Source organism: Arachis ipaensis, chromosome B9, assembly GCF_059453495.1.
Source record: "Arachis ipaensis isolate K30076 ecotype BB chromosome B9, ASM5945349v1, whole genome shotgun sequence".
Taxonomy (NCBI): Eukaryota; Viridiplantae; Streptophyta; class Magnoliopsida; order Fabales; family Fabaceae; genus Arachis; species Arachis ipaensis.
The window spans coordinates 87,824,986-87,841,148 of NC_142444.1; the positions used below are offsets into that span (position 1 = coordinate 87,824,986).

The 16,163-nt window shown below is 41.1% G+C and overlaps 1 non-coding gene across 1 annotated transcript; it reads right to left on the minus strand.

Annotated features, from left to right (window-relative positions):
• Nucleotides 1–5,176: 5,176 nt before the first annotated feature.
• On the minus strand, nucleotides 5,177–5,284 carry LOC148545358 (small nucleolar RNA R71). The gene has a single exon (XR_015902133.1). It is a non-coding gene; the product is annotated as a small nucleolar RNA R71 (small nucleolar RNA).
• Nucleotides 5,285–16,163: the final 10,879 nt, after the last annotated feature.

The window sequence follows — 16,163 nt, forward strand, 5'->3', positions numbered from 1 at the left end:
TCGCCATTCCCATTTAATTTCATGCAATTTAAGCTTCTGTCATTTAATTTCTCGCACTTTAATTTTTGTCATTTAATTTCTTGCAGTTTAAGTTTCCCGCAAAATTTACATTCTGCAATCTCAACCCAATTTTGATTTCGCTCAGCTAGCACAATTCTCCAATTAACATTGATCAACCAACAAATCCCTGTTTTTACTTGACGATAATCCGATGCACTTGCCGGTAGGAAATTGTTGAGAGACAATTTTCGAGTGAATCAAGTTTATGGCGCCGTTGCCGGGGATTGATTTTGTATTGACAATTATGAAAATGGAGGAAAACTAGATTGAACACTTTTCTTTTCTTTTGTAATTAGTTTTTGTTTCAGTTTGTTACTCCTATTTTCTGCTATTTGAGTTGTTTTTCTTTATTCATCTACTTTTTAGCATACTAAGCACTAGCTGTTTGTAATATTGCCTCACTAAGAATCCGTCATTTATGACAATGAAGATTCAAATTTTTTTTTGTGATTATTGTTTAAAACAGAGCTTGCTACAAGAAATAAAAGAGCATCCGTCATATTTTGGTCAATCAAGTTTCAAGGGAAACTCTCCACCACCATAGAATAACTCACATTATTATGCTCATGGTGGGTGAGAGTATCAAGAACATGAGATGGGATACTTTTCGGAGCCACAAAATGGTCCATATTTTGGTGAAATTGATCACTACTCAAGTTGTGGCTGGGAAGATCAAAATCAAAGGGATTTCACTCATTCATACCCCATTCATCAAGAGTCATCACCTCTTAATTATCCAACCTCACCTCCTAATTTTACATGTCCAAATTCTTCACTATTTGAGTATGCCTTAGTACAAAATTCCTTTCCAGACCCATACAATTCATTCCACCATTCACAAAATTCATTCCACTACACACAAAATCCTTTTCACAGTCCACTAAATTCATTCCATTACCCACAAGGGTCAGACTATTCTCAGAACACACAACCACAAAATAACCAATTCCATTCACCATCCAACCACAATCAACCATCACAACCTACACAACCTCCTTTAAATAAACTTGCTGAGGCAGAACTCATCCTTGAAGAACTCAGAAGAAAGAGAGAAGAAGATCAACTTGCTAGGATAGAACTCCTCCTTGAAAAAATAATAAAGATAAAAGAAGAGGAGAAAATAGCAACAAGGGAGTATGAAGAAAAATTGAGACAAATAGCACAATCCTCTTCTGAAGAACAAGTCATTGAAAAGTTGAGATCATTTGAAGAGACCACTTTACTCTCTCCAGAAACTGAGGAATTCATTTAATGTTCCAGAGCATTGACAGAAAAACAAGCCATCACCTTCAGAAACCTGGAAGCAAATCTAAACCATATAGCAAAACACTTCAGAGTGATACTTAGCAAGAAAGATGATGACTAAATAGAGGTTACAGGGGAGGAATCAAAAGAACAAGAAAAAGAGGCACCCATACTAAGTGAGATTCATATGAAGAAGGAGGAGGTTTTGAGAATATATAAGCCCAGAGCTCCATACCCACAGAGGCTACTAGGGGTGCCAAAGAAACATGCAAACTCACTCCCGAAAGAGTCAATGCAACATCATTTAGAAGAAAGGGAGGAAGCCAATCAAGGGAGTCCACACTCCAATGAAACAGAGAGTTGCATAGAGGGTGAGTTCATTGAACCACCAATTCAAGAAGCTCTTAATGAAGAGGATGCTCCAACTATCCAACAATACCTAAGTCTTGAGATCAAAGATGTGAAGGCAGTAAATACAAGAACTAAAAGGAGGATTGTGACTGAGAAACAAAGGATCATATCCATGAAAAAGAGAAGGTCAAAGAACGATCAAACTACTGATCTAACAAGCAAGTTCACTGATGACTTGCATCATTTACCCTTTTTTCTTGACTAAAAGGACCATAAAAGAGCATAATCCCATTTAATCATTACAATTCATGAACTAATTGATGAATATTCTGGTAAATTGCTTTGAAATGGGTTTATACTGAATTTCAAGTGAAAAGAGCAACAAAAAGGGAAGAAAACAACAAAACAAAGCTGGGCATGTGAAACTGGCGTGCCACTTGGAGCAAACGCCATAAAAGTGTGTGGGCGTGGCACGCCAGGAGTTGGGCGTGGCACGCCAGTAAAGATTTCCAGATTAGCATGATTCAATCTTTTACATGGGCGTGCTAGGCCAGAAGCTGGGCGTGGAACGCCAGTATAGTTTTCCGGAGAGCAATGCTAAAGGCCATAAAAGGGGCGTGGCACGCCAAGCTGGGCGTGGCACGCCAAGACCATCACACATTATGGGTGTGCCACTTGAACCATTGGGCGTGGTATGCTAGTTCATCAATCCAGAAAGGACAACCACTTGTGCGAGCCACTTGGTATCGAAGGCGTGGCACGCCAGCTCCAAACCATCACTTGGGCATGCCACTTGAAGACCCAGGCGTGGCACGCCAAGCTTAAAGGAGCCACCTTAAGGTGGGTGTGCCACTTGAGCATCAAGGCGTGGCATATCAGTACAAATTTTCAGAGAAGAGGTTGAAGGTCCAAGCACTTAGGTGTGCCACTTAGTGTCGAAGGCGTGGCACACTAGCTCTCATCCTCACTTGGGCATGCCACTTGAAGACCCAGGCATGGCACGCCAACACTAGAGAAGGCCAAAGCAAAGCTGGGCGTGCCATTTGGTGTCGAAGATGTGGCACGCTAGCTCTCATCCTCACTTGGTATTGCCACTTGAGGACCCAGGCGTGGCACGCTAACACTAGAGAAGGCCAAAAGCAAAGTTGGGCATGCCACTTGGTGTCGAAGGAGTGGCACACCAGCTCTCATCCTCACTTTGGTGTGCCACTTGAAGACCTAGGCGTGGCATGCCAACACTAGAGAAGGCCAAGCAAAGCTGGGCGTGCCACCTGAGGTCGAAGGCATGGCACGCCAACCCTCATTGTTCACCTGGGCATGCCACTTGAATGCTGGGCGTGGCGCACCAGTTCTATATTCCAGAGAAGAGAGTGAAGTACATACAAGGAGTGTGGCATGTCAGACCCTGGGCGTGCCATGCTAGTTCAACTTTCCAGAGAGGAGAAGAAGGAAAAGGCCTGGGTGTGCCACTTTGGCTCGAAGGCATGTCACGCTAGGCCAACCAAAGCTTAAGAAGACCCTGGGCGTGCCACCTGGGCTCGAACGCGTGGCACACCAGGGACACCAACACATGCGGTGTGCCATTTGAAGAGCTGGGTGTGGCGCGCCAAGCCAAATTGCAAGCTGGGTGTGGCACGCCAGTTAAACGCTTGTCACACGCCAAGCTGGAAGGTCACGTTTATTGAGTTTTCCTTTACCTCGAAATTGTAATTTTCTTTTCTCTTTTGTATTTTCTTTATTCTAGTGCTAGGAGTAGTATAAATAACCCCTGAAAGTACTGAGAAGGGGTGGTTGGGTAGTAGTTTTGTTGAAGTATAGTTAGATTTACTTTTCACATCATCTCTTCCATCTTTTGTACTTTTCTCTAAGCTTTGAGTAGCTAAATTCCCTCTCATTGAGAGAGGGAGCTCTGTTGTACTTGATGGATTAATGATAGTGAATTTCTTCTTTTCTTCATCTTCTCTTTGATTTGCTAGAAGGAATTTTGTTTTAATGCTAGTGTTCAATCATCTTAGGAAAGAGGTTGAATGCAAAATGGGTTTCATGGGAACCTTGCAAAAGGAAACATGAAATCATTCTTGAAGTCCCTTTTCACATTTGAGTAGATCTAGGTTTTGGTGATTGGATATGGTGACATATAATCCACCCTCTATTCTGGATCTACAAGGATGTGTGGTATAATCAGGGATCAAGCATATCTCTCTTCATGAGCAATTAGACCAAGGAATTGGCTGATTATCAAGATTTAAGAGACTGAGTCACCAAGGGATTGGGGCTCAAGCAATCATGATTGCCAAGAGGTCAATGAGTTATATGATTAAAGATGAGATGAGCTGGATTTAATCCAAAGAGAACTACATCTCCTGATCTTTATGAATTCCCCATATTCTTATCTTCCACATTTTTTATAGCTTTCTTTATATTCTGTCAATCTCCATTCCCATTTATGATTATGTCATTTATGTTTCTGCACTTTACATTATTGCCATTTCCTTTTCTGCACTTTATTGCTTCTCTTTACTTTTGAGTCATTTACATTCCTGCTCATTTACAATTCTGCAATCACACTCTATATTGCTCAGCTTGACTAATTCACCCATTGATTAAAATTGCTCAACTCTACTGTGGGTAATTACTTGACAATAATTTTGGTGCACTTGCCAAAAGAACGTATTCATCATTTTTATATGGGGAGTGAATTCCGGTCATCAAGTTTTATGGCGCCATTGCCGGGGATTGGTTTAAATTTGACAATAACTAAATTGATGGGGAGCTAGATTAAGCATTTTAATTACCTTGCTATTTCTTTTTCATTTCTTTAATTTTTTTCTTTTTTCTTTTATTTTGTTTCTACTTTGGTCATTTTAGTTATTCATTGTTCATATTTCCATTCTTTTACTGCTCTATTAACTGTTTGATTAATTGCATCATCCAGCTAACCACTAATTTTAACAAGAGTGCCTCCTTCACTCGTTCTCTACTTGCTGTTGTTGAATGTATGATAGGTAGAAGGGGAGAAACTTCATCCTCCTTCGATAGTGAACCTGAGAGGACCTTCCTTAGATTAAGGAGGGAAGCAAGAGGCAAAGGCATAGTTAGAGAGGAAGTATTAGAGGAAGATCTGAGAACTACTATGTAGGAAGAGGTGCATAACCATGTTAGAGAAGATGTTGGTAATCATGTTGGGCAAGAAAGGAGAGTCTTAGGCTCCTACACCAACCCAAATCCAAGAAACTGTGGTAGTAGCATCTTGAAGCCAACATTTCATGCTAACAATTTTGAGTTGAAACCTTAACTCATCACACTTGTCCAGAATAATTGTTCATACGGTGGGGGTGCCCAAGAGGACCCAAACCAACATCTCACTACATTTTTGAGGATTTGCGACACTGTAAAGTCAAATGGTGTACACCCTGACACTGCAAAGTGGCTGGAAGCATTTTCCAAGGAAAGCTTGACCACTTGGGATGATGTTGTGAACAAGTTTCTAGCAAGATTCTAGCTTCTACAGAGAGTCAATAGACTAAGAGCTGAGGTGCAAACCTTCAGACAGTAAGATGGTGAAACCATGTATGAGGCCTAGGAGAGGTTCAAAGATTTGACAAGGAAATGCCCACCGGATATGTTCAATGAGTGGGTGCAATTGCACATCTTCTATGAGGGACTGCTATATGAGTCAAAGCAAGCAGTAGATCATTCTTCAGAGGGCTCACTCAACAAGAAAACCATTGAAGAAGCCATAGATGTCATAGAGACTGTAGTTGAGAATGAGTACTTCTATGCTTCAGATAAAACTCAAAAGAGAGGAGTAATGGAGCTCAATTCTATGGATGCTTTGTTAGCCCAAAATAAGGTGATCACTGCACAACTAGCAACCTTAACCAAGAAGGTGGAGAAGAATCAAGTCTCAGCTATTCAAGCCCAAGTCCCTCCACAAGAAGGAGATGCACCAGAAGTTGAATGTGAATGGGAGCAAGCTAACTATGTGAACAACCCATCTATACCACCATATGATCCAAACTCCAAGACATACAACTCAGGTTGGAAGAACCACCCAAATTTTGGGTGGGGAAACCAACAAAGCCACAATCAAGACCACAAACCATACTAACCCAACCAATACAACAACCACAACCCCAACCATCAATAAAGCAACAACAGATCCTACCACAACTCACACAATACACCATACCACAACTCACACAACTCACACAACCAACAACTACACAACAGCCACCACCAAGATACATCATCCTCAACTATGGAACCATGTGAAACCAACATCAATTTTTCAAAATTGGAGGCTGCCATAGCATAATTGTCAGCCTAACTGACAGGAACCATTTCCACTATCCTGGAGAGACAAATACAAGCTGAAAGAAAGATAGATGCAAACCAAGAGGAGTTCAGATCCAACATAAGAAATCAAGGGGCAGCAATTTCGAAATTGGAAGCACAAGTGGGGAGCTTGTCTAAACAAATACCAATGTCTACACCTAGATTTTCCAGTGATACCATGGCCAACCCAAGAAGGAAATGTAAGGTCATCACAGTAAGAAGTAGAAGGATTGTAGAAGAAGCACCCCCAAGCCAGAGCAACCAAGACGAAGTAGCTACAAAGGAACCTGAAACCAAGAAAGAAGAAGAGACCCTTGCACCATCCTCACCAAAGCAAGTTCTAAAACTCTATGTGCCACAAGCACTCTACCCACAAAGGCTGAGGAAGGATGGGAAAGACAACCAGTTCTCTAGATTCTTAGAAATCTTCAAGAAGCTCCAGATCAACATACCTTTTGCTGAGGCACTAGAGCAAATGCTACTTTATGCTAAATTTTTAAAGGAGCTCATGACAAGGAAGAGGAACTGGGGTGAAAAAGAAACCATAGTGTTGACTGAGGAGTGCAGTGCCACCATACAAAAGAAACTTCTTCAAAAGATGAAAGACCCTGGGAGCTTCCCAATTCCCTGCATCATAGGTGATATCAACATTGAGAAAGCATTGTGCAATCTGGGGGCTAGCATCAACCTCATGTCCTTGGCAATGATGAAAAGGATGAGGATTGAGGAAGCCAAACCAACAAGAATAGCACTCCAGTTGGTTGACAGAACATTTAAGTTTCCTCATGGGGTAGTGGACGATTTGTTGGTGAAACTGGGAGAGTTCATCTTCCAGCTGATTTTGTTGTTCTTGACATGGAGGAAGAAGCCAACACATCAATCATCCTAGGAAGGCCATTCCTAGTTACTGCTGGAGCCATTATCGATGTTCAAAAAGGGGAGCTAGTCTTGAGATTGCATGAGGAGAGGATAGTCTTCAATGTCTTCAAGGCCATGAGTTACCCCAAGGAATCCATTGGAGAATGCATGATGGTGGACACAATTGAAGATCTTGTTCAAAGAGTCCTAGAGGAAGAACAATGTGAAGTAATCACAAAGCAAGATCAACAAGCTCCATGTGGTGAACTACCACTAGAGACTATGGAAAGACCAATTATGCTGGACAAGACAAGTAACATGGAAGTGGAGACACCAAAATTGGAACTAAAGGCCCTGCCTCCAAGCTTGAAATATGCTTACTTGGGTGATAACAACACATACCCAATGATCATCAATTCAAGTTTGAATGAACAACAAGAAGAGGAGCTAATCCAAGTACTAAAACAACACAAGGTTGCTATAGGGTGGACACTTGCAGACTTAAAGGGGATCAGCCCTTCAATGTGCATGCACAAAATCTTACTTGAAAAAGGTGCAAAGCCCTCAAGACAGCAACAGAGAAGGCTAAACCCAACAATGAATGAAGTAGTACAAAAAGAGGTGCTAAAGTTGTGGCAAGCAGGGGTCATTTACCCCATCTCAGATAGCCCTTGGGTAAGCCTTGTGCAAGTAGTCCCCAAGAAAGGAGGGATCACTGTTGTACCAAATAAGAAGAATGAGATGCCACAGAGGTTTATAATGGAATAAAATTGTTTGACGTGTGGGGAATTAATTTTATGGGACCATTCCCATCTTCCTACTCAAACAATTATATATTGATGGCTGTAGATTATGTGTCAAAGTGGGTAGAAGCTATAGCCACAGCAACAAATGACAACAAGGTTATGATAAGCTTCTTGAGAAGAAATATCTTCAGCCGATTTGGAGTTCCTAGAGCCCTTATTAGTGATGGAGGGACACACTTCAACAACAAGTAACTTGAGACACTCCTACTCAAGTATGGAGTCAAGCACAAAGTGGCAACCCCATACAATTCATAGACCAACGGGCAAGCTGAGATATCAAACAGAGAACTCAAGAGAATCCTTGAAAGGACAGTTGGAAATTCAAGAAAGGAGTGGTCCAAAAAGCTGGATGATGCATTATGGGCCTATAGGATAGCCTTCAAGACACCTATTGGGATGTCTCCATTCCAACTGGTGTTTGGAAAGGCTTGTCACATACCAGTGGAGCTTGAACATAGAGCATTTTGGGCTCTAAAAATGTTGGACTTTAATGATCAAGCTGCTGGAGAAAGAAGGCTAATGCAACTCAATGAGATGGAAGAATTCATAAATCAGGCATATGAGAATGCCAAGATTTACAAGGAGAACACAAAGAGGTGGCATGATCAAAAGATAGCAAGGAGAGAGTTCACAGAAGGTCAGAAAGTGCTGCTGTACAATTCAAGACTCAAGTTCTTCCCGGGGAAGCTTAAGTCTTGATGATCAGGACCCTTTACCATCCTTAAAGTATCCCCTATGGTCATGTAGAGCTCATGGAGGACAAAACACAGAGAACTTTCACTATGAATGGCCATAGACTCAAGCATTACTTGGGCGACTCACTGGATGAGCAGAGAGTGAGCTACAACCTTAACTAAAGAAGGAAGAACGTCAAGCTAGTGATGATAAAGAAGCGGGTTGGGAGGCACCCCAACACTTATATCCTTTTGATTTATTACTTTTTAGAAGTAGCTTAAAATTGTTAATTTAGAGAGTTCAAGATCCAGTTTAATACTTTTGTTTCCTTGCTTTCTAGAAGTAATTGTAAGTGGTAGGTTAGGTAGTTTAAATATCAATTTTAAGTGTTTGGTAGTTAGAGAATCTTCAATTTGTTTTCTTTTTCTGAAAGTGCAATTTGATGAACACACTTACTGATGATGAGTAATTGGGCTGAGAACTAGCTAAAAAGCTAAGTTTGGTGTGGCCACTAACCCACTTAATCTAGGCCTACAACCATTTGAATGAATTAATTTTGAGAAGTAATCCCAGAGATTAAGTTTGGTGTGGCCATCACCATATGAAGATCACCTAGCAAGCCCAATACCATTCAAGTTTGAAAGCACTTAATAAATTAGTGGGTGCATAAAAGTTGGTTTTAAGGTGTTCAGAAGGAATTAGAAAGAAAGGGATGTGAAAGGATTGAAATTATTTCACGCTTATGAACACCTTAAAATCTAATGATGAACCCAATTTATTAGATGCAATGAGATTAAGTTTGGTGTCCCAAGGGACACTCATTAGTTGCAATTTAAATGACTCATAATATAGGGAATGTGACGGATTCTTTTGTCATTACTGATAGGGTTTTCGGTTTTCATTTTTTAGGAGAAAGGATGGGGCCCACATGATTGATAGCTCATTAAGCAAGGAGTCAAAGTGTACTTGCACTTTGAAACTCAATACATGCAGGAAGCCAAAAGGGATAAGGATTGGCACCTCTTCCCATGCTAGGCGCCACTTTCCAAGTGGAAAAACATTGAATTGCTTTTACTTCCCACTTTCCACCCCACATACTACACTTTTCACCCCTATAAAAGCCACTCATTTTTCCCACCACTCTCCACACTTCAAAACCCAAACCCCACCGCAACAGAACCTCCTCACTCTCTCTCTTCTTTCTTTTCTTTCTCTTTACTATCTTCTGTTTTCTTTTCTTGATTGGGATAATCAAGTCCTAAGTTTGGTGTTGTAGCAAAACCCTATTTTGCTTACTCTCTTTCAATTTTCTTCAACCTTTCAAACCTCTTCTATCACCCCAATGGCACCACTAAGAGCCTCAGCATCAAAGAAAAGAAAGACCAAGGAACCAACCTCAGGATCCTCAAGTCACAATGAATACAAGTTTCTCTCATCATTCAACCAAAACCAATTTTATGGTTGGGTGAGTGAGAGGCAAATCATTCCAGAGGTTGGCTTCCAACTTGGGAGGAATGAGCATCCTAAAATCATCAGGGAAATCAACAGCAGGGAATGGGCATTCTTGTGCAACCAACCAAGGAAGGTGGTGGAGAGCTTAGTTAGAAAATTTTATGCCAATGCAGTGCCTCAGCCCGGGCAACCCTATGGCTATCTTAGCTATATGAGAGGGAAGGCCATTGACTACAGCCCCTCCAACATAGATAGGATATTGATGGTGAAGCAAACAAGTGCCACCCGAAGTTATAAAGAGAGGATGAAGCAACAAGACCCAGGGTTTGATGAAATCCTAAATGAAATTTGCGTGCTGAATATGCAGTTGATAAATGACAAGGATAGAAGACCCAATCAGCTGAGGAGAAGAGATTTGAGCCCCCAGACCAGAGGGTGGCTGGACTTTGTGAGAAGGTCTCTCAATCCCACATCCAACATTTCCGAGGTGACATTAGAGGGGGCTGTGCTCATATACAGCATCATGAAGGGAGAAAACGTGAATGTTGGGGAGATGATTGCCAGCAACATTAATAGGGTGCTGAAAAGCACCAAGGATAGCACAAGGTTGGCATTCCCCAGCATCATCCAAAGGCTATGTGATGAAGCAGGGGTTGAGAAGATCATTGATGAGGTGCTAGTGGATCAAGAGAAGCCCATAACTACCAAGAAGATAGCCAAAGTGGTAGCTGTTAACCCACTTCAGAGGGCTAGGGAACACAGAGCTCATGCTCATATACCACAAGAACAATCACAACAAGAAGAAGGGGCTAAAGATCAACCACACTACCTGGCACTTCAACCACCACCATACCATCAATACCAACAATTTCCTGAAGGTTTCAATTGGGAGCAATTGCAAGGAGACATATACCAAATGAGAGGAGATATACACCACCTGAGAGAGGATGTCAACCAACTCAAAGAACAACAAAAACAATGGGACCAAGTGAATGAGAACATACAACAACTCCAAGGGAGTATGGAGCACATGAGGAAGGAGCAGCAAGATCAGTTTGACTGGGGAGAGATGCAAGGTGCACTCAACAAAATAGTGGAGCAAAACAGATGGCAACAGAGGAACCTTGCTGAGTTTAGGCATCTTTATGATGCTAGAACCATTTCAAGGAGGCAATATGATATCAACACACAAGAAGCTAAATCACTTGTGTAATGCTGTGGCAGCCTTGAACCTCGGATACCCAACATCCATGCAAGGAATGGAGGAGTTAAGTGCGAGACAAGAGGAAATTCTGGCTAAGCATAAGGAGGATGAAAGAAATTACATGAGAAGTCTAGGATTTTGGAAGCCCAAGGACACAAAGGCACAAGAGGGATCCTGATAAACCCTATTTGTAGGGTTTATCTTGTGCTTGATTTAGGGGATTTTACAAGCTTTTACACACATTTATTCAATGAAACAGCTTGGTTTCATGATTGTCTCCTAATTTGCACTTTAGTGTGAAAAGATGCTTTCTACGTCTTTAATTAGCTAAATTCAATTCATCTTTGATTCCACTAGATGCCTTGATTTGTTTGTTAAATGATTTTAGGTTGAAAAGGCTATGAAGGATCAAAGGAGTGAAGAGGAAAGAATGCAAAATGGAGAACACATGGAAAAAAGCAAAAGAATTGGATATGTCCATGATGCACGGAAACTTGTCTCTCAACAATTTCCCTCGGCAAGTATACCGAATTGTCGTCAAGTAAAAACTCACAATAGAGTGAGGTCGAATCCCACAGGGATTGATTGGTCAATCAACTTTAATTAGAGGAATGTTCTAGTTCAGCTAAGCAGAATTTGATGTGAGAGTTGCAGGAAATTAAATGGAGGAAAGTAAATAGTAGAAAATGTAAATGCCGGGAATAAAGAGCTGAATATAAATGACAGAAAGTAAATTGTAGAATCTTAAATGGGGAATGGGGAATTTAGCATGAAAGTAAATTGCAGAAGTTAAAGAGAATGGGTAAGATCAGAAATGGGGAGTTCATTGGGCTCAGGAGATGTTGTATTCTCCGGATCAAGTTCATCTTCATCTCTTCCTCAATCAATGCATTCATTGATCTCCTTGGCAATCTTAAGTGATTGAATTCCAATTCCTTGGTAATTCAATCTCTCAATTCTTGATCAATAGCCAATTCCTTGGTCTAGTTGCTCATGAGAAGAGATGAAGTGTGGTCACTGATTATACCACATGTATTTCCAAATCAAAATGTTGGTAGGATTATATGTCACTATATCCATCCAGATCCCAATTTGGTCTAACATGAGAAAGCATTTCTAGCATGATCTCTTCATTCCTCTTCCAAGGTTCCAAAGAGATCCAAGTATGAATAGCTTCTTTTCAAAGATAACTACCCAATTGGATGAAGATTGAAAGCTTTCTAGTAAAATCAAGAGAAAAAAAAGAGGAAGGATAATGAAAACTATTATTGATCCATCAAATTACAACAGAGCTCCCTAACCCAATGAAAAGGGTTTAGTTGTTCATAGCTCTAGGAATAGAAAATAAAGTTGGAGAATGCATTCTGAAAGTAAAACTAGAAGTTGCAGAGAAAGTAAAATTTTACAGAGAGTAGTTCTCCCTCCTCCCGAAAGCTTTCCTCTAGTTCAAAATTACTCCTATTTATACTACTCTTCTGATCTTCTAGTTGGCTCTTCAAGTCTTGGATATGGGCCTTTGGATCTTGAGTTGAAGCAGTTATCATCTTTAGTGGGCTCAGCTTCACTTGCAGAGAAAGTGTGCAGTAGGCATGGACTTTAGCTTAGGGCGTTAGTGGTGTTAACGTTAAGTGAAAATGTGGGGTCGAGAACGTTAGTGACAATCACCTTTTTCACTAACGTTCCTAACCCAAAATGGTCCACGTTAACTTCAACGTTAGTGGCACTAACGTGACCACTAACGTTGCCTCTTGGCCCATCGCAAACGTTACTAGGGTTTACCTTTCCCAATAACGTTGAGAGTACTCCTTTCTCCCTACGTTAGAGTTCACGTTAGTATAGTTAACGTGACCTTTAACGTAGGCTTGCCAAATCTTCGAGAGCGTTAGTGACACCTACCTTTTTCACTAACGCTCCAAAACGCCCCTTTCCCACGTTAGTGCCTCACGTTAATTACATTAACGTGACCACTAACGTGGTGTTGATTGCCATCTCCAACGTTAGTGACAAAGGTGAGTGTCACGAACGTTGGCTCATTATCCCTTTTCTCCATGTTAGCTTCCACGTTAATGTAATTAACGTGGTAACTAACGTGGCTCATCGTGGCTTAGTCCAACGTTAGTAACAAAGGTGAGTGTCACTAACGTTGGCGATTCCTTGCTCCTTCCACGTTAAAGTTCACGTTAAATAAGTTAACGTGGCTCTTAACGTAGCCAATATGGGCTTAGTCCAATGTTAGTGACAAAGGTGAGTGTCACTAACATTGGCATTATCTTTCTCTTCCACGTTAGATTTCACGTTAACTGAGTTAATGTGACTCTTAACTTGGCCAATTGCCCTTTTTGGAGCATTAGTGGCACTCACTTTTACCACTAATGCTTGGAGCTTCCTTTTTCTCCACGTTAACTACCACGTTAATGTAGTTAACGTGGTATTTAACGTGGGCTTTGATGACTTCGAAGACGTTATTGGCGATCACTTTTCTCATTAATGTTGCAAGCTAGCTCCCATTCCACGTTAGTGGTCACGTTAGTTAGACTAACGTGGCTACTAATGTGGCTTTTCTTTGCCTCCTTTGTCCTGAAATCAAGTAAATAAAGTGCATCAAAGTTCTAATCCAAGTTATGAGTCATGCATCATCCAATTTGTCATTAAATTCATGCATAATTCTCATGAAATCATATAAAATTCACAATGTTTGCTTGAATCAAGATGTAAGTAAAATTCTACCCAAAAATTGTTTATTTCCTAAGAAAATGCATGAAACTACCCTAAAACAGTAAAGAAAAGGTCAGTGAAACTGGCCGAAATGCCCTGGCATCACAACACCAAACTTAAAGCTTGCTTGTCCCTAAGAAAGTACTGAAACATGAGAATGATGAATGAAATGAGATGAGGAATGCATCATTATTGTGGAAGTCATGTCCTTGGTTTTATGGGGTTTCATGCATAGCAACTTAGGTTCATTCCTTTACTGGCTTTTAGACCTTTATCATGCCCTGGAATACTCACTTGATTGCAACCCTTGAGACTTTTATTTGTTGATCCCTTTGTCTTTTCAAAGTTCATTGCATCCTTAGGCTAAGTGTTTTGTGAAGGGGCGACTCTTGAAAATAAGCTTTCAGCCAACACTCCTGAACCAGTTGGTTCAAGGTGCTACATGTTGAAACACCCCTAAGGACTTACTCCCTCAAGTCTCTCTCCCCCATACATGCACACCACAGGCACATGGTTTGTTATTTTCTTTCCTTGAGGCCTTGGTGTCCATCACCTCTTTGGGTTACTAAATGTTCAGTAACAAGGTTGCTCTTGATAGTGAATTTTCAGTTGATAATCCCGGGTTAGTTAACCTAAGTTACCAAGTGATGAAGCACTCCTAAGAATTTATTCATCCAAGCAGATCCTTGGTACAAGAGCACCACAGACACATCCCTTAAGATTCAAGCCCTTGGTGCCTAAACTTATTTCTTATTACTTTTCTTTCTTTTTCAACTCTTATTGTTCTTTTCTTTTTTTTTATTAGGATCTTGTTATTTAGCTGGTCTCATGGGGTGTGTTTCAAGCATATGACTTCAGGACAGATAGTTGCCTTCCTACCTTGTTGGTGAACCAACTTAGCTAATCTATTACCACACCACAAACTTAGGAACTTACTCCACAATATGAACCTTACTCTGGTCTTTCATAGCATACATTCTCTTTTTATTTGATTCAAAAGGATAAGCATACAAGTAAGCAAGGTGAAGATGCAGCAGTAACATTAGACTAGCAAGCATAGACCTAAGCAATGACAACTTAAAGGCAAAATTTAAAATCCTAAACTACCATGGAAACATGTTCTATTTACATGATTTTCCTTATTTAAAGCTTTGAAAAAGATGGAACAAAGAGGGAACTCCACCACCTTTTACTCATTGGGGTGCTCATGCTCTCCCTCTTGTTTGTCCTCTTTGTGTCCACTTGTGTTTCCTCGTATCCGTGCTAGTCTGGCTTTCTTCTACTCCTTGAGTGCCTTCCTTACTGATTCATGACTCTTTTCTACCCTCTCTCTTTCTTCTCGCGCTAATTCATCCTTTACTTCTTCATATCTTGTGATTCCCGGGTGCAGTACAGGCAGTTGTCCAACTAAGTATCCGAGCCTGGCTTGAGTGTTTACATGATGTCCAGTCTCGTTCATGTAAACTCCTTCTGCGAACGCTCTGTATTCGTCAATGAGTTCTGCCTGTTCCAATTTTTTCCGATGCATTTCATGTATGTGTGCACCTTGATGTACTTGGATGTTGACTAGCTTTTGGATGTCTTCTTGTTGTTGATCTTGCCTTTGCTCTATCCTGTGGAAGGATTCACCCCAATGTTTCACGTGTTCCAGTTGCTGCTCCATCATTTGCTTTTGCCATTCCCCTTGTCGATTCATCCATCCAGAAAGTAATTCTTCTTGACGGCTTACCAATTGTAACTGTAACTCTTTCTGTGCCCCTTGATTTTACAAGTATTGTCTAAATAAGCCATCAATGGCTTCCTGTAGTTGGTGCATGTCTAAAGGGGCTTGCTCCTCTAAGTTTTGTCCTTCTACTACTTGATGGGCTGGCCTCTTTCTTGGCTTTCTTTAAGGTAAGGGAGATGCAACAGCATGCATCCGTCAAATAGTAATTGGGATGCCCACTTTTATCTACTCGGTGTCCTCATCCTCGAACACCACCCCAGCCCTGTCACACAAACGAAAAATAGTGCTGGGGTAGCCTATCCTTCCTCCAGAATCGCTCTTTTTAGCCATCTTTCTAATACCTTGGGCTATCAGTTCATGGACCTTGATCTCTCCCCCTTTTAGTAAACATTGCACCATTGTTGCTCTCTTAAGATTCACCTCTGAGTTATTCCCGGCAGGAAGGATAGATCTCCTCACAATTTCAAACCACCTCTTTACTTCAGGGGTGAGGTCCCCTCTCTTGATGAACTTAGGTTTCCCTTGAGGATCTCGTACCCAATCAGCTCCTTGCATACAAATATCTTGTACAATCTGGTCATGATTGGGGCTGCCATCTATTCTGGAGTGATAGCTTTCTTCTGCAAATGATATGGCCCGTAGCTTTAACGCCCTCATGATGCTCATGGGGCTGAAGTCCACGGTTACCCCTCTCACGAAGCTTATATAGGAGTCATCTGCCTTATCATACCTG